We start from the raw sequence: 20548 nt of genomic DNA on the forward strand, positions 1-20548 counted from the left end.
ACTGTCTACTGTCTACTAATCCCACTGCCACCTCAGAATTAAATAAACTCTTTTTCCACCCTCATGACTTTCCTTTTCTTGTTACCCAAACTCAAAACTGTAGGGCTCAAAATACTCCTTGATTTCTCCCTCTTCCAATATCTTTCCATTCACCAAATTCAGAATAATTCCTTAATAATATCTTTTATTAGTTCATCCCTTTACTCTCTCATCTATACCTTGTGTCAATATTACCTTCCTACCTGGTCTCCCTCCCTTTTGTTTTTCCCTGCTGAAATTTACCAAGAAAGCCTCTAATGGATTAATTTCCTTAAAATACTGTTTTATTCTTGATAATCCCTGAACAAAAACTATAAATTGCTTCCCATTGCCTTTAGGATAGAGTTAAAACTCATAAACTTGGGTACCTCATTACCTATAGAAAAGAGTATAAACTTTTGATCTTTACATTTAAGACTCTACAATCTGGTTTCAATTGACCTTTCCAGACTTAGCTCACTCTATTTTCTTTACTTACTCTCCTTCCTCCAACCTGGACTACTTCCCATTTCCTTGAGACTTAGGTTTTCCTGTCTCTGTGCCTTTGTCTATGCTGTCCCTTAGGTACAGATTACCTCAAATCTCTTGACTATTGAAATTCCTTCTTTGAAGGACACAATTCAGGTTAATCCTGCTCTTAAAATCATTTGAGATCATTCCAGCTAAAGGTGATTTCTTTCTCTAATTTATCATTGAACTATCTCCAACTCATCTTTGTGCTTTTTAGAGTCTGGTTTGCATCATGATTGTACTATGGGTGGCTGAGGGGAGAAGTAACCAAGACTTTGTTTTTCATGATGCTTGGATCCAGATATCCCAGGAGTCCATTTCTCAGGAAACCATGTATACAATTTGTAGCACAAAGTAAGAAAACAGATCTAAAGCTCTGATGTTATCCAAACATCTGCTGGAACTCTTTCTGACAAAAGCAAAGAAGCTAATAATTTCTTGACTCACCTTGGTGCTAACTTCATCCTCCAAATGATGGAGAACTAACAAGTAGAAATTAGATTCTGGGTCTGATTTTTATTAACAGGGTGGAATTGGTTGCTGTGGTAGAAATTATGAGAATTGAGGAGGAAAGTGACTAATCAACCCAGCCAACAAATGTTTATTAATGTGTACTGTATGACTATTTCCTCCAGTACTTTGTAGGAGAGTAAAAAATAGGCATAATTTGACTTTCATCCTACCTTTTTGGACAAAAAATTTCAAAGTCTTCAGGGGAAAACTAGACAGGATCCTGTAGAATAAAATTCTATGTGACAGGATTTAAAATTTTTTTGGTATTGTAGACCCTTTGGTCAATCTAGTAAAGCCTCTGAGCCCCTTCTTAAAATAATATTTTTAAATTCACTAAATGAAAAATACAGAAAACAAAAGGAATCTACTATATTGAAATAAAGCATTTTATGTGTACATGTACACACACACACACACACACACACACACACACACGGATTCAGGTTAAGAAATTGTCCTGTTGGGCGGCCAAGTAGCACAGTGAGTAAGAGCACCAGCTCCAGTGTCAGGATGACCTGGAGATCAAATCCCAGGATCAGACACTTAGCACCCACCCAGAAACACCTGGCCGTGTAACCTTGAGCAAGTTAACCCCAATTGCTTAAAAAAAAAAGAACTTGTCCTGTAGGGGAAGTTGGTCCAAGAGGGATAAGAAATTCTCGAAAATAGAATCCTAAAGAAACAAAGGGAAGCAGTTCCACTGAGAAGAAAAAATAGGAGTTGTCTGAAAAGGCTGGTGTCAGTGCATGGGGAACTCATCAACTGACAATTTCTTTAAAGGTACATACATAAGATGGAAGCAAGTGAAAATAACAATGAATATAAGAGCATGACATGATCCTCTAAAAATAGTGTCTAAAGTGATACAACTCAGAATGATCAGAGACTAGTAAAGAAGGCTAAGTATGATAAAAAGGCTTCTTTTAACTATGTTAGAAGAAATCCAAAGATCAAAGGAAGGATAGGACTTCATCTTGGGATAGATGAGATGCTGATAATTGGCAACCGTGGAGAAAGTGTTGCTTCATACTATTTTCATTCTGCTTTCTCTGCAAAGGAAAATTATCATGGGACTGGAAATAACAGAACAAAAAAAATGGTTAATAAGGAATCAGAAAAAAGATAAGTAAGGAGGTTATAAGTAGCCCCTACTTGACCTTTAGGAATTCAAGTTACAAGTGAACAGAATGAGAACATTGCACACAGTAATAGTAATATTGTACAATACTGTATGGATCATCAATGGAGGACTTAACTATTTTGAGCAATACATGATCCAAACCAACTCTGAAAGACTTATGATAAAAAATGCTATCCTCCTCCATAGAAAGAACTAATGGAGCCTGAATAAAAATCAAAGCATACTTTTAAACTTTATTTGGGGGGGGGTTGAGGTTCTGTGGGGTTTTTTTTGCAACATGGTTAATATGAAAATATTTTCTACATGACTTCACATGTATTATCTATATTGAATTATTTGCCTTTTTGGGGTGGTGGGGGAGAGGAAAGTAAAGGATATGGAATGCAAAACTTTAGAAAAAGAATGTTGGGGCAGCTAATTGGCAGAGTGAATAGAGCACCAACCCTGAACTCAGGAGAACCTGAGTTCAAATCCAGCCTCAAACACTTAACATTTAACTAGCTGTGTGACCTTGGGCAAGTCACTTAACCCCAATTGCTTTGCCTTCCCCCCTCCAAAAATAAGAAAGAAAAAGAATGTTAAAGAAAAAAATTTTTACCTATCATTGAAAAAATTTAAATAAAATGGGGTTTGTAAAAATAGAAATTCAAATTATGTAGTATAGATGAACTATATCCTTGTGTTCTGAAAGAATTGGCAGATGTGACTGCTGAACCACTGGCAATGATAGTGGAAAGATTATAGAGAACAAGGAAAGATGTTGGAGAGATACTACAGGACTACAATATGACAAATGTCCTCATTTTCAAAAATGAGAAGAGACAATCTGTGAACTTCAGTCCAGTAAATTTGACTTAGGTTCCTCGGAAAGTTCTAGAATGGGTCAGTAAAGAGATAGTTAAAGGAAGCATTAATTACAAAGAGCCAATATAGTGTCATGAGAACAGGCTATGCCAGATTAACATTACTTCCTTGTTTTAGAGGGTTATTAAATTGATAGATCTGGAGAAAGCTATATATGTAGATATAGATAGATGATAGATAGATAGATAGATAGATAGATAGATAGATAGATAGATGAAGGTTATCTGGAATTTAACAGCACTTTTGGTAAAATATCTTTTCTTAATTTGCTTTATTTAATATGCTATCATATATAGTCACTTTTTCCATTGGATTTGCTATAAGACAAGATACTATAGTGTTGGATTACAGGTAAGGGAAGCAATATAATAAAAATGAGTGAGGCAAAAATACATCAACAAAACTCTGGCAGGAAAAAAAAAAAACCCTATTAGAACAAAGATGTCTGTTAACCAAAGCCATGGAAGATATTCTGGAAGAATTCAAAGGAAGGAACGATTCTATGTAGATTTCCTCTGAATGTTATTCTTTACAGATGAAAATATATTAATTTCATTAAGTCCTTAAAAGTCTGAAGTCTTCTCAGTGAAATCCATACCAATGGGAAAAAAAATGGTCCAATCAACTATATAGGAATGACAAATTGGATGAAAAACAAATATTGTCCAAGTTTCTATATGTAGCTAGAATGAATGAATCTATCAACATGTGTTAGGTAATCAAGAATATTTTTATTACCCTAAATTTAAAGGTATCAAAACATTTGAGTTGCCCCAGATTCCATACTACAAGTGGTTGAACTAAATTGAGAACCTAGGTATGCTGACTCCCAGCCCCAGATTTTTCCATTAGACTATTTTGTCTCCCATCCCATCATCACGGTGCCCCTCAGACATACACAAGGTAATGCTCAACCAGACAGCTTGGGTTCATTCCTAATCTCTGTCTACAAATACTTTTCCCATTCCTATTCATCAAGATTCCACACAGCTTATCCCTTTCTACCTGAGTCACTAATTGAAAGCATTTGAGATTGCATTGTATGAAACACATGGGCCCACCCAAGAATGTCCTTCCATGTTTCCAGTCATACAAACTGTAGAAAGTGTTTTCTAGATGGATTTGAAGGGAAGCCAGACTTTGAGTAGGAAAATTCCTCCCCACACCCTACACCCCACTGGCCTATAGCATCTCTGGTATTTGCATAAGTGCAATTTCCTCAGATAATTTGACAGTAAAACACTTCAAGACCGTTCTGGATGAAACTAATCCTGGAAATTTCATTAATGCAGCCTCAGAAATAAGCATTTAGTCAGTAGTCTCGGGTTACTAAAATTACAAATGGCCATCAATTAAGATTGAGGTTACTGCTATAGAAAAAAAAATATGATAGTTGATTGACTAATGCAGAAGATAAAGTTGTGGTTCCACAGACTTCTCTATAACTATGATCTGTACTCCATTATCCATTACTCTCTTACTCTTCAATGGTTGCCTTGTTTCATACAGAATGTTCTAAGATACATCAAGGTCTCTTGATTTGACTCTGTGAGGATGTCTATTCCTACATGACCATTATAAAAGATCTTTGCACATCCTTCTAAATTTCTTCAACAGAGGTGTTTTGGGCTCCTTAAAGTTTCCAACCCAATCTCAGTATAAGGGTGTCTTCTCCAGCTCTGGTTCAGGTTTTAAAAAGAGTATTAATAAAGATTTTGGAAAGAGGAAGGGATCAGTTTTGTAGGATATTGTATTGATTTAAAACACATGCCAATGCGTATATTAATATATATTAATGTTATATGCCATCTTAATGCAAAAAAAAATTCACAAGATCCATGATCTCATTGATGTATCTACCCCATCCACTGATGTAAATTGCAAGCCCCTGAACTTTAGTAGATAACCTACCTAAATTACTATGGCCAAAATAATTTCTCATTTCATGTTCAATCTTCTAATGAGGTTCTTCCCCCTTAACTAAGAGATGATTCTCAATGATAGACACACATTAAAAGGCACTTATTCAGCTTTTTACTAGTTTGGTAAGACCTGGAAATGCCTATTTTCTGAAAGAACTCTAGAAGGTCCAGTCACCTCTGTATCATGATGAGGTACCAGAGTAGGATGTAAGTAGAAACTTTTTGTTAATAATCAATTTATAATAGGTTATTGAATGCTTTCTTTATGTTCAGCACTCTGCTAGGTTCTATCAGAGATTTAGAAAATTGTAAGACATAGCATGCTACAAACAGTAGATAGAAAAATAAATAAGTACATAGACAAAAAGTTTGCAGTTTTATTGGGGTGAAAGGTACTAGATAGATAGATAGATAGATAGATGGATGCATACCTATATATATATATATATATATATATATATATATATATATACACATACATACATATGTAGACAGAGTAAGTGAGCAAACTTTTATTAAGTGTTTACTATATTCCAGGCACTGTGCTAAGCATTGGGAGAACACATTTTCAAAAGAAGAAATCCTAGCTAAGTAGCCATAGGAGAAATGATCTAAATTAACAATAATTAGAGAAATTATAATTAAACAATTTTTTGGTTCTACCTCAAACTCATCAGGTTGGACAAATGACCAAAAAAAAAAAAAAAAGGAAGATGACAAATTTGGAAGGGCTAGAAGAAACAAGCAGATTAATGCATTTTTGGAGGAATTGTGAATCAGTGTAGTCATTTTAGAAAGCAATTCAGAGCTATGTTCAAAAAGTCATTAAACTTTTGCCAACCAATAACACCATTATGTCTACATCTCAAAGAAATTTTTTAAAAAAGGAAAAGACTCTTATATGTATACTTGTTGCAACTCTTTTTCAGGTAACAAAGAAATTGAAACTGAAAAGGGTTCCAATCAGCTAGGGACTGGATGAAGAAATTATAGCATATGAATTGAAAGGAACACTATTGTGATCTAAAATATAATGAAACCATTTTAGAAAAACCAGGAAATACTCCTATGAACTGATGCAAATTGCGGCATAAGAAATGATGGACTCATTTCAGAAAAAAAATGAGGAATACTTCTTTGAACTGATACAGAGTAAAGTAAGCAGAAATGAGGGAGAAGGAAGGCAATATTTGAAAGATAAATAACTTTGAAATACTTAAAAATTCTGATCAATGCAGTGATCACCCATGATTCCAGAGTACTGATGTTAAGGAATGCTATCTACCTCCTAACAGAAAGGTAAGGGATTCAAGATGAAACATGAGAATTGCTTTTATGAACATTGTCAATATAGGAATTTGTTTTGTTTTACTATGCATATTTGTTATCAATTTTTTTTCTTTTTCCAATAAAAATAGGGGGAGAAGAGTTAGAAAGGAGAAAAAATAAATGCTTGTTAATTGAAAAATTAAATTTAAAATGCAGTCAAGCAACAAAATCCCTACCTTCAAGGAGTTTACATTTTAATGGGGAAGTCAACACATGAAAAGGTATTAGCAAGAAGGGAAGAATGGGTAATATTACAGGCATAGTGAGGAAATAGCAGGAAAGTAGCATGGAGGAGCGTTCTACAAGATAAGGTAGACTCATATACCAGAATCAGAGATTTGGAGACAGAGTTGAAGGTTCCAATGGGAGGAAGATGAGTATGACAGCTGGGAAGAAGAAGGCATATTGTGGAGATGGCTTGGAAGTGTGTAAGAGACAGGGAGAGGGGGGAGGGCATAGACAGGGAGGGAAGAGAGAGCGGGGAGAGAGAGAGGGAGAGAGCAAAGAGTGACTCAAATTCTCAAAAAGACTTTTTAAAGTATAAACCTGGAGTTTTTAACTAAAACTAATGAATGAGTCTATACCTGTTCATTGATTCATCATTATTAGGGTAAGGAAAAAAGAAACCTTACCTTTTATCTTTAAACAATTAATATAATTAATTAAAATAGTTAAATAATTAAAATATTAGCCTTGGAGGTAAATAGAGCTTGGGCCCAAAGCTCTAAAGTACCACTCTCCTACCTCAAAGCAAAGAAGATTACTGTGTGCTCCACTTGGACTCCTGCCATATATAGTCATTTCCCACAGTTGTCAGTTTCACCCCCACTTCAGGGTTAGCTGTTTCCTCCTCCTCTAACCTCTCTTTGATTCCAGGCATCTCCTCTGGGACAGTTTCTGCCTGGTTTCCAAAGGGCCAATTAGCTAATCTGATAAACTTCTGTTGAATTGAATTAACAAACTAATTAAACTAATGTGCTAATGGTAGATGGCTATGGGAGCTACACCAGGGTTAATGAGAGAAAGTTATTGGAGCTGTACAGGACCCTCCTTCCAATCTCAAGTCAATACATGGGTTATAATAAGGTTCTTCTGGAGAAAATAAAAAAGAGACAAGGACTTGCCCTGTGATTTCATTTCTATAGGGAACTCTTGGTGATACCACTCCTCAACCAATAAAGACTGGTACCTTCTTTTCAACATAGTCTTAAAGGATTGCCTAGAGCAGTGGTGTCTAAAAAATAAAAATGGGAGCCACTAAACTATATGTAAGAATTCCTATAGGCTGCATATTGACTTAGAAAACCATATATCAGCATTATTATATTCTTTTGCATTTTTAATAAATTTTGTTTAAAATTTCCCAATTATATTTTAATCTTATTTGGGCCACAATAGGAAGTATAGTTGGCTGCATGTGGTTCATCACTGGCCCCAGCTGTATTTTTAACACCTCTGGCCTAAATCCCTGAGTAGTTAAGGTCTAGCATTTATATAATGCTATAGGGTTTACAATGACATTTTATTTAATCCTCAAAACAACCCTGGGAGATAGGTGCTATTAATATCCCCATTTTATAGATGAGAAAACTGAAGCAGAGTTTAAATGACTTACCCAGGGTCACACAGTAAGTGACTGAGACCAGACTTGTACAGTCACATAGCCTGTATACAACACAAGAGGACTTAAACCACCATTTTCCCCTGGCCTCCACTCCCAGTCAGTGATCCTTGCTCTAAATCCCCCTTTCCATCCACTATACCATGACTGCCCCCCCCCAACTGGGGAGGGTAAATAATTACTGTTTGGTCTTTCTGTTGTATATTACTGATTTAAATAAATGAACTAAACTATAAACTAATACAGACAATGGTATGAAATTTGTCATCAATGTATGCTGATGAGTATCAGTATGTATAAGAAAGATATGTATTTGATATACATCTATAAAGCATAATAAACCAATCATATATGTATATGTAGTCATATGCTTCTACATATACATATGTCAATATATATCTATATCTATATGTACATATAGATAGATATAACATATCAATATTTATTTAAAAATAGATGAACTACTTGACTCCTTTTCTGCTTTCCCTAGTCATGCACTATTGGGAGAGGTGGGAAGACTATTGTGATGGTCTTTAGAGAGTATCGATCACCTATAGTCAAATTATATTAGTCCCAAATGATGGTACTTAATATTGTGCTTTCACATAAATATTATGTGAAAGATCATCTTGTCTTTCACAGAAACCCAGTGAAACAAACAGGGAAGGTTTTTACAAACTTTGTTTTGCAGATATGGAAACTGAGACTGATGGAAATGTCATGCCCAAGGTCACTTGGTGAATAAATTCCTAAGGTACAGCAAGAACACAGGTCTTATAATATTCAAGGTTGTTCTATTTTCTTTTTTTGGAGGGAAAGGGGATCCAGTCCTCTTTATACTTCACCTTATTACATTGCCTCTCAATCACCTATACCCTTAATTATGTGTTAGAGACCACGGATGACACAGAAGTTCAGAAGAGAGAGAGCTCTATATGAGTTGGAGTAATTGGCAGCAGACTCATGGAAAGCCATCTCATCAAGGACCAGAAAGATAAGCTGGATATGGATGTTAGAAATGAGTGTGGCAGGGGATTCCAGAACAGGGGAAGTGTGGGACCCTAGGGGCAGCAATGAACTTGACTTGTCAGGGATTATAAATAAATAATTATAAAATTATTATTATTTATTTATTATAAATAGATGACTAGAATATGGAAGGTCAAGTTGGATAAGCAAAATTAAGTGAAGGCCTTGAATACTGGTTAAGGACTTGGGATTTGCAATAGGACACTATTGAAGTCACTTGACCAGGTACCACTCTATAATAATACTTTAGAGGAAATTGAAAATAGCCAGAATGTTTTCTGCATAACCAAGATCTTGACGTAGATAATATCAAAAAATGTCATGGTATGGTACTCATAAGAAACTTCCCTGAACTTTTCCTCTGGGTCACTTAAATTTTCTCAAAGAAACCTTGTAAGTTATACTATTGTTACCAAAGACAGCCTGTTCATGAAGAGAACCATGACCAGGCTTGAAGCAATTGCTTCATACCTTTCATGCTATAAAGTCATCAAAGTGTTTATCCAAAGGATTTAAAGTGTCCTTGAGTTTTGAGCTGGTGGGTTCTAAACATTTCTATCTGCATTCTTTATTGGTCAAGAGAAAATTTTCTGTCAAAGGAAACTCAAAAACTCAGCTGTGTGGCACCAGTTTAGGGTCAAATTTCTTCTCTCATGTGTTTGCACACCATAACAATGACCAAGATTATAAAACTATATGAAACTGATATTTATATCATGCTTTAAAGTTTTTAAATTGGTTTATATGCAATATCATATGTGAGATAAGTACAACAGGTATTATTTTACAGATAAGGAAACTGAGGTTGGAAAAAGTTGTGAGCACTTGCCCATGGTCATATAGCTAATAAGTATAAGAGGAAGGATTTAGAACCAGGTTGCTCCTACCTCTCAAGTTCACTTTTCTTTCTACTACACCATAACTCAAGAGAAAATTATATCTGATCAACACAAAGCATACCATCATCTATGTCACTGACAAAAATGTTAACAGCAGATGGCCAATGCAGGAAATTTTTCTTCTATGAAGTTAGCTAGGATTCTATTTGGTGCATTAATATTTTTCTAAAGAGAATTTTTGTTGTCTGGAGAAAACACTACTTCAGGAGAGTACAGTCTATTGCAAATTTATCATGAACCTGAGGATGTCTATATGTGCAATCAATGTCCAGAGCCCATCACTACACTCCTAGGCCTTTATCTAAATACTCCTCACTTTGTATATGGGAAAATAGATTTGTGTAATAGATATATTTTTGACAAGCTTTGTGTAAATCAGTTTTATCACTTGTAAGAGTCATCATTTTAAATGCAATCAGGTTCCTTGCTACATAAAGGAATCCTTTAGTAAATCTTTTTTTACAACATGAATAATCACCCCTTTTTTGTTTTGTAAGTTTAGATTTTCCTGTGTCAGATTTTGTTAAATTGGGCCATATCCATAATGAGAATGACCATGTATTTTTTTAATCTTATAAACAAGGTTACATCATGAATAAGTTTCAAAAGACTGTTATCAAGTACCATATGTTTTCCTTTCATTTGTAAAGAACCATTTCTAAAGTTCTAACACAAGAGCAGATGAGCCAAACGGACTGGATTTGGGGATAATTGGATTTTCTTTTCTCTTCACAAAAATTATGCATGCTTGGGAAGAACAGCAAGAATAAACTCCAACGGATGCTCACTAATTACCATTAGCTAGTGCCTGGCTTTTGGAATTTGCTGTAAAAAAAACAACAACACAGAAATAAAACCATTGGCTTGGCTTATAGGAAACTATAACATGTGGGCCATGATGGGGGAAGACCAAAGTTGAGTGTACTAGGCTTTGGCCTGAACCCAGATGATGTTTCTCTTCCTTGTTTATTTTGTTGAATGACATGATTCAACTCATTAAGGATTTCAAAGTTAAATTAGGTCTAAGGGAAAGTACTCCTCCTTTGCCAAAGCATCTCTGGTTGGAATTCCATTATCTCCCATGATCCCAGACAGGGATTTCCTCCTACTCAGTTCTGAGTAATTATGTGTAAGTAAACCCTTAGTGTTCTCTCAGAATGACTATGCTGACTTGCTGGTTCACCATGAATCATTCATGCAGCAAGCACATTCAATGAGAGGCAAAGGAGAGCTAAAATTGATTTGCAATGTTTAGTTGGAGCATGGGTTTCCAATTCATTTCATTTGCCTGAATGGAATTGATGCAACCTCCTTGAAATACCACACCCTTTCCCAAAATGAAGGAACTCAGCAAGCATAGGCAATCAGCCCTCTCTGTTCCACCAAAGCTTGGACAGGAGCAGAGCTTTAGAGACAGAAGGGACTTTGTAGGCCATTGAATCCAGTACCCTTATTTTACACATGCTAAATGAGTGTGTGTTTTAAGGACATAAAAAATAGATATAAAAAAGTAAAGCATTCTGGAGAAGTGAATTAGGAGAGTAAATACAAATATGTAAAGGGAGGTGGTAACCAAGAAAACATGTCTTCTCATCATTTCCTTCTGACTCTATAGGAAAACAAAATGCTCCCTAGTTTTGTGAGTACTTCAGCAAGGGAACATATAACATTTCTTCTGCTCTACTCCTCAATACTATACCTCAACTAAAATTGTTATTAGGTTGAACACATATCCACTTAGCCATTAGCTAGCAGATTCCAATACCACAAACGATCACACGTTCCTAAGTGGTCCTCAAAACCATTTTCGACTTTCATGAGTATTCAAGCCTCCATAGTTCTTTTCCAAGAATACCAGGGGACATGAATTTAGCTTTCTATTCTTTCTACTACTCACCTGCTCCTCTAAACATTCCCAAATGAGTCCCTGACTGGTATATTATTTTTATGGATGTGGAGGATATGGAGGGTGCGGAGGTATGGCATAGGGTATAATGTAATGCTGAGGTGTCAACCATCCCCCAGGTGCATGTAGCTGGCAGCACTCCCCAGTGCTGTCTGAACCAGAATAAAATGGAAGTGGAAAATATTTAACAAAATAAATTAGAATTCAACAAAACATGAAGAACATTATATTTTAAAGCTATCTGCCTGCAGGGATTCTTATGTGAAGAGTAGCAGCTTTGTTTCTGTTTGAGTCTGACACCCTTTTGAACTAATTCTGGGTTCAGATCTTCTGGCAGTTTCTACATGTGTCACCTTGAGGAAGTCACATAACTTCCATAGGCCGTCTTTCCCTAATCTATAAAATAAGGGTTGCTATAGATGGCCTCTGTGCTCCATTCTGAATCTGTTCCTAAAGTCAATCTTTTCTTATCCTACTAGGTGTAATCATATCACATCAGAGCCAAGCGTTGACAAAGACTTAACTCAGCAATAAATGAATCCATTTCTTTTGAGAGAGGAAAATCTTGGAGTGAAGAAACTTTAAAGCCACTAAGTGAAGGGAGCAGCAGGAAATGAAGGTAAAACATGAGTAAAATAAACTCAAAACAACACTAACAAAGAAATAAAGAGAGGGACAGCTTTGATGTCACAAGATGTGCTATTCACTTACCCAGGTGACCTTGAACAAGTTCTTTAGCTCTCCAGTTTCTTCTTCCATAAAAGGAAGGGTTAAAATATTTGTGGCAGCACTTTTTTTTTTGTAGAAGTAAGAACTGGACACAAAGTCAATGCTCATTGAATGTGGACTTGTTAAGCAAATTGTGGTACCTAGAATATTTTTGCATTGGAAGTCAACAGACCAAGACAATGAGCTTTTATTAAACTCTAACTGGAAGCCAGGCAGTATGCTAAGCACTGGAGATACGAAGAAAGGCAAACCAGCCGCTGTCTTCACATTCTAACTAGGGAGACAATATGCAAACAGCACTGAACACACAAAACTCATACAGGGTAGAGTGAGGGTAATCTAAGTGGAAAAGCTCTAGCATTGAGAGGGATAAGGAAAAGTTTCTTGCAGTTATTATTTTCCCCACTTTTCAGAAAAAGGAAACAGAGATTTAGAGAATTTAAGCGACTTGCCCAAAGAAAACTAGCTGGGAAAGGTTGAGAGGGTGGGTTCAATTCCAGGCCTTCTTGACTCCACATGAAACATGTTTGCTACTACACTTGCTATCAACTTCAACAGGCTATCTGAACCCCATCTTAGCTGTAATGATATTTTATTTTTCATGTACTTGTGATTTTCATTGGTATAGGAGAAACTCCTTCTGCTAATGAAGAATGTCAACTCTTCTGCAATTTGTAGTTTCAGTGAGTCCCTGGGAACACTGGAAGGTACAGTGACTTGTCAGCTGCCCACAGCCAGTAGTTAAGCCCAGGCCTTTCTGACTCTTAGGCCTGCTATTTTACCACAGAATGATCCTAATATCATTTAAATTTCTTAATGTCAACATAGTATTCTGAACTCCTGGAGATATGTAGTAAATACTTTATTTATACAAACTATAGAGTTACAATAAGATGATTCCCTAGTCATCTTTCAGTAGCCTCATGAGCAGCCTACTTTCCTGGACCCATAAACCATACCCTGGAAGTGTTCATTCTTTCTTCTTTGCAGCTTCTGCCCTAGGACTTCCCTTCTGAGTAGTGACTGCCTCCCCTGGACCTATATTTCTAGAAGACCCCAGCGATCTTCTCAACAGCTTTGCCAGTAGCTTTTCTGCCTCGTGTTTTTGAGGATGACAAATCATACTTGTCAGCTCCTCCTCCCCACACTCCACCTTTGGAACAACAATTAAACCAGCAATGACATTTTTTCTGTAAGTCCCGTAGGTCCCAGCTTAGCATCCTTATAACTTTCTTAGCTCAAATTACTCCTGGCTGGCCATCATTCTCCCACTATGTGTTGTCTCTTCCTATTAGAATGTAAGTTCCTTGAGGGTAAGGGCTATCTTTGCTTTTGTATTTGTATCCTCAGAGCTTAACACACATGGTGACACCCAGTGAGTGTTTAAAGAATGCTCTTTTGTGCAAAAACAGACTCATCTCCCTGGAAATTTCATATTAATGAAATTATTCTAGGAAAAAGGGGGAGTTTATAGATTTAGAGTTTGATGGGACATTAGAAGTCATCTGGGTGACTAGATGTTAAAGGTCTTAAATATGCTACCCATAAGCTACATGCTACTGAGAATTCCCTGAACCAGATTAAAATTTAATTGGGAAATATTTGATAAAAAAACATATGTGGCCTACAAGGTATGGTTGAGTGGCTCCTTTTCTATTTGAGTTTGACACCATTGATCTGTTATAACCAACTCATTTTAAAGATGAGGAAACTGACACCCATAGATAAGAAGTTACTTGCTCTGGGTCATACATGGTCTTAACACTTTCCACTTCACCCTTCTCCTTCTTAAAGAAGAGAGTTGCTTCTAGTTTCAAAAAGTTAACAGGTCTGGAGATTCTACCCTATGCATCAAAGGAGGAACACTTGGATATACGAAGACTTCTACTGCTTGTACAACACTGGCAAAACTTCAGGTTTAACTAGTTCTACCCAGGACACTTCCTTTGACTTAAGCCTCTCAATTTCATGGGAACCAAGCCAGGATAAGCAGGGGAAACATTTTTTTAGTTCTTTCGGGTCTGTTCAAGGAACTGAAATCATCTTATTTTGAGTCAAATGCTGTTTCCCAGGCCTCTCTCTGATGAGAAAATTCTAAAGAATCTTTATTTAACAAGTCCTCCCATTCTGCAATCCTGTGGAATTTAAGTGACCACAGGAAGTAGTGGAGAGGTTTTCTAGCCTGGTCGTATCAGCTGTCTCACCACAAGAACTTGCTATTTTGGCCAGGGCCCTTCAATCAGTTCCAGGTTACTCTTTCTGATCAACATGAAGGTGTATAAGAATTCCTTGTTTATTTTTTATTTTTTTGGTTTGTAATCTGTTTGTTGTTCACTGTCTCCCTTTCTTAATTGAGGATGGCTGTTGTGTGCTCTGTGAATTGAATCTGTAATTTCTATGGAGAAAAAACAAACTCCTAGCAGGAAGTTAAATGAAAAGATAATACCACTGTTTTGTTTTGTTTCTCCCCCATTATTGGAAATTCTTCTTACCAAAGCAGAAGACCTTCAACTTGTAGTCATAGAGAGATTCCTGGCACATAAAGAGTTTAAGTGATTTCCCCAAGGTTTCACAACCAGATAGACCTTGAACCAAGTGTTGAGTCTCAGATGAGCTTTATATCTACTATCCCAGACTGGCTCTTGACTGTAAAGTTAATGAAAATAAAGCTAGCAAAAAAAAACATCTTCAAAATTTGGAGATGGGAAACATTAAAATGCTTACAAAATCAGCTGCGTATCAGTGTAAGGATAAGAAAATCTCCTCCGTGAGAGAAAAAAGCCCCAGCAACAGTAATACCTCTTCACATCACAATGTGTGGATTTTTATAAGGTGTAAGAACATGGCAGAAAGATTTAGAGGAGCCAAAAAGTTTTTTAAAATGTCTCTTCCTACCCAACCCGTGAAAGCAGCCTCAGAAAGTGGAATAGATTTGTATGCCTCCAGTTACAGAGGTGTAGGAAAATGAGTGACTTCAGTTACTGGAAAGGACTATTTGCATTGGATAACTTAATATTTGAAAAGGGGAGGGATAAGGGCGGGATGGGAAAAAATGTATATTAACTTTATCAGATCTGTTACTGATTCTGTTCTTCCTTGGTCTTCTTAAAGACATTTTGTTTGTGTCAATATTCCCAGATGGGGGGTTATATTTTTAAAAGCATTCCTTTACCAAAAAAATAAAAATTCTTAAGTTCTTGAAAATTTCTAGGTAAATCAAAATGATTAGTTGCTTGCAAATTTGGGCACTCTTTACAGCCACATGCCATTTATGATGGTTTTAAGATCAATTCAAGAGTATATAAACTGCTGTAGAAAATACCTTCATTTTCTTCTCTAGAGTACATAAGACAAAAAGCAAAATCCACTTAATAAAACATCATTCCTCTAAACAAGTGAAACATGCTGGAGTGTACTCTTGCTGTATACAAAGTGCCTTGTGTGTAAGGGGAGATGCACTGGAAATATATAAATGGAATGTAAGAAGATTATTCAAAGCTTATGATTGGATGGCATTTTCTCAAAATTACTCAGTAAAAGGCAAATAGAACATTACCATCTATATACAACAATGTCGATGCTTATATTTTTGTGTTTCTTTCTGCCATTTTTAGCTTTGAATACTGAGAATGACCTTGAGACATGAGGTACTTGATGACCACTTAGGTGACCTCAGACCATCAACTCCTCAGAAAGTCATTAATTTCCAGGAAACGCCTTGTGCCTCAATCACAGTAGGGAGGGTGGTCTAGTGGTTTGAGCGTGGGAGTGGGAATCACGGCCCTTGAGTTCTATTTTGGTCTCTCCTACTGACTGTCTGTTTGGCTGTTCATGAGTCACCTTAACCTCAGAGTCTGTCTTCTAAACAGAAATAATGATACCTATGTCCTGTGCCTCAGCATGGATGGAGTGGAGGCTTAATTTTCATTTCTCAAATTCTTTAAAATGTTTCAAAAATAGTCACACCTAGATGTAGGGACAAAAATCGAATATGATTGTTTTTATTCTCTGGCAGATATATTCTAGTTATTGTGACTTAGAAAACTTACTGGATTAAAACATTAAAAATGATGAGAATAAGCCTTACAATTAAACTTCCAGCAAATTAAGTATATGGATTTGCTTGAGTCTCCTTCCAGAAGAGAAGATGTACTTCTTATGTGTGATGAGAGACAGCTTCTTATCCTAAGTACATGAAGTATTGAGCCTATGGTTATCCCTGTGAGAAATTATGAACAAAATATTAAGAACTACTCTTAGTTGCAAGAAAATAAATTTTTACTTCCCAAGATCTCGAATCTTCCTAAAAAGGAAGTTCTTAGTCTCTTATGCATAAATATAATCCTGTTGTAACACAGGATTAACATCCACCTTATTACGCATATAATATCCTACAATGTGTATGCCCTATATAACCTACATAAAGGTGGTGAAGTAGGTCACAAATTATATTTCAAGGAATATTCAAATCACATTTTTGTCCTTCTACTTCAATCTAAGAAATGCTAGGTATTGACAAATACAAATAGAAAAAAAAAAGATAATACCTGCCTTCAAGGAGTTTATAGTTCATGTGTTTATATGGGATGGGATTATTGATGGTGAAATTATCTGAGACATTTATGCAAATAACTATAGTTAAAATATTATTAAATGCATAAAAGTTAAGCAGTGTAGCAAGCAAAATGAGAGAAAGTTTATTATGGAAGCATGTACATGAGTTGGGTTTTGAAAGTAGGGAGGAGAGTGAGGGAGGAAGGATCTCTAAAGTATAGATGTAAGGATTGAGCATTCAGGTCAATGAGGGACTTTATATGCAAGGAGGAAAGATGAAGAGGAAAGGTAGTCAAGATCATGAACTGAAGATAATCCTGTTTGTCTGGAGTATGAAATGCATGGTAGAAGTGAATAGAATAAGGCCCATAGATTGGAGTTGAATTATGCAAGGCCCTGAATGCAAAATTAAGGAGGTTATCTCTCTTCCAGTAGGCTACTGCAGGCACAGAATGTCATGGCACAGAGGAGTGGTGTGACCTGACCTGTGTGTTAGGAAGATCTCGCTGGCAGCTCTGTGAAAGATGGATTGGAAAGGGAAAAGACTGGAAACAGAAAGGACAGTTAAAAGGCTAAATACAGTAGTCCAGGAAAGAGCTAATGAGGATTTGAACTAGGGTGTTGTCACTGAGAATACAAAAGAGTGGATGGATAAATGTCAGAGAGGTTTGAGGTACAGAAAGAACGTGGTAACTAATTGGCTGTGGGGGTTGAGGGAGAGGGATGAGTCAGCAATGACTGTAGAGTTCTGAGTTTAAATGAATAGGCAGATGGTAGTGCCATCAGAAGTAGTAGGATCATGGGGAAAGGGGGCAGGCTTGTGAAAAAAAGGATGATGAGTGAAATTTCTGAAATGTCAGCTGGAGATGTCAAGTGGAGATATCCAGCAAGCAATTACATAGGTACTTTACTGGCATTCGGTATGTACTTAGCAGGAATCTAGCCAATCATTTCATTCACTCCTTCAAAAAGCATGTTTTATTATGTGCCAGGCACTGTGCTGATGTTGGGGCTACAAAGACAGAAACAAAGCCATCTCTCACATTAAGGGGCTTGCATTCTAACAGTCAGTAAAAGGACTACACAAACTATAATCTGAATTGGACAATTGTTGACTTAATGGACAGAATTAAAATGTATATAATGAATGTTTTTAACAAAAGTTTTTATGTCCTTTGTTAACCTAATATTTTCATCAAAAATTTCTACATCATTTCAAGCTCTAAACTATTAAGTGAACTGAAATATTCCTAGATCAGATGATGGTATTGATTTATCAGTATTTACTTTTCACTGACGTCTGTGCTAATAAATAGATAAAGTCAATTTTTCATTTTGATCTATGGTATTAACATAGGCCACAATGTTAATATAATGTACAAATAATAAATAGGCTTATCATATTATCAAACAGGTGATTTAATAAAAAAAATTATTACGCTCCTAGTATATGAAAGACACTGTGCTAAAGACAAAAATGAAACAGTACCTGTCCCTAAAACAGTACCTGTTCCTTTAAGGGATACAACAAAAATAATCTCAACGTTGGTGATTACATCCTGTAGTTACATCAACTGAACAAGTGAGGATGTTTGGGAGAGGAGGACAACATCTACCGTCTAGCTTCACAGGGTGAAGTTTGGGTACAGTCAAAGGGCCGTACTTGAGGACCTAGAGGGTCACATGTGGCCTCGAGGTCGCAGGTTCCCCACCCCTGGTCTAACACATGTAAGTTTACAGGAAGAACACATTCACATTTTCAAATCCTTACAGATTATCGCGATAAACATTTCAGTGCATAAAGTGTAATGTCATTCAAAAGATTTACAGTCTCTGGTATATATTCCATTTTCATTTTTTAAAACTATCTAAAAAGATATTCTTGTTTTGTCTTGATGAAACAGTCAGACCAGTATATTTTGCCATTGCTAATTTCCCTAATATCCTTCTAAATTCTCCTGGTTATCTCTTGTATTATCTTTTAAAAATCATGATTTTATAGTTGGGTTTTTTTTTTGCCATTTTTCATTTTTGTATAAATAGGTTTCAAATCTTTCTGAGGAAAGTATCATGAAATAATTCTTGATATAGTTGATATATAGATATACTAAGAGCCATAACTAATGAAGAGATTGGTAAGACCTATGTTTTACTGGGAGAAGGAGCAACATTTAAACATGACTTCTCAATCTGATCAACTTCTAGGAACAAGGACTATGCATTCTGTGAATTCTATCCATATCATCCAGCCCACACCCATGCAGCCATTCACATAAACGGGAAACAATCAAATATTAAGCAACAGAAATCAGCTGAATAACCATGTTATGGTCCATGTAAAAGAAAACAAAAGAACCCAGCAGAAAAATTGCCTTCTGAACTTACCCAAATGCATAATTGTAACTTTATTCAGGTTGACATCCATTTTAAAAGCACTTGAGCTAGCAATCAGTGAGTCCCAAATCACTGTATCAATAAAGTGTTCCCATTCCAAAAAGCAAAAAGCAAAAAAAAATATGAATTAGGGGAAATTTTATTTAATTTATTTCATCATAAAATCAATAAAGCTCATTGTTCATTAACTTATTTGGTTTTTAGCTTGACAGAAATGCTTCTAAAATAATCTTCAATTGGTCCCTGGAAAAGTTGCACCTACCTAAATGCAGATGAGTTATCCCATTTGCAAATGGTCTAGTTTTTTAACATGGACCTTAAAGACACATACACTATTATATTTACATTCTACAGAATGTCAGAGTCAGAAGAGAACTCTGAAGGAACCTAGTTGTTCATACTTAAGTAGGAAATTCTTTTTTACAAGCGTTCCTGTTCTCTTAAATTCTAATCCCAAGGGAACAGAGATGATCCTGTTCTGATTGGAGATGAAAGCACAAGGGACCAGTCACTGTTTTAGTTTGTTAGACTTAAGAGGGTAATAGTATTGTAAGCCAAGAAAACACTCTGGCCATGGGTATGTATTAATAAGCACAGTCCTGCTATAAATGCTGTAGCTATGCAGTCAATCAATCCCTTTCTCCACTGTCTAACTTCTGAAGAATAATTGAATCAGTCAAGCAACTAATTAGAATTATCCATCAGGGTGAAATAATTAGACTGTTTGGTTAAGTAGAATGATTATCTTGGCCATATAGTCTCATCTTTAATAGCTGAATGAGGTTCACTTAAGAATGCAATTGAAATTATGTCTCATGCTTTCCAGTTCTTGGTCCTTAGATTACCCTGATGAGCAATCCTTTCTTTCCAATTCAATAAATATTTATTAGACATCTACTATATGCAGTCAATCAATAATTATTTACTAAATACCTATTTAGGCCCTAAGGATACAGAGACAAAAGTGAGACAATACCTGTCCTTCAATCTACCTTCTGAAACAACACATGCAAGCTAAAATACATCAGAAATAAATACAGGGTGGTTATATGAGGGAGGTGCTAGTAGCTAAGGGGATAAGGAATGACCTCCCATAAG

General features: G+C 36.0%; 1 long non-coding RNA gene across 5 annotated transcripts in view; it reads right to left on the minus strand.

The window, feature by feature from the left end:
- The window catches only part of LOC138141790 (uncharacterized), a 147917-nt gene that overhangs the window by 38192 nt on the left and 89177 nt on the right, over nucleotides 1–20548 (minus strand). For 2 of the 5 annotated variants that reach the window (XR_011163267.1, XR_011163266.1), the window contains exon 3: nucleotides 19442–19522. The exons of the other annotated variants lie outside the window; for them this stretch is intronic. This is a non-coding gene — a long non-coding RNA (uncharacterized lncRNA). The remainder of the gene's footprint in view (nucleotides 1–19441; nucleotides 19523–20548) is intronic. 5 annotated transcript variants of the gene reach the window in all.

This window comes from Petaurus breviceps, unplaced genomic scaffold, assembly GCF_028583685.1.
Source record: "Petaurus breviceps papuanus isolate PSGF00001 unplaced genomic scaffold, PetGlider_PUasm1.0 90491, whole genome shotgun sequence".
Classification (NCBI taxonomy): Eukaryota; Metazoa; Chordata; class Mammalia; order Diprotodontia; family Petauridae; genus Petaurus; species Petaurus breviceps.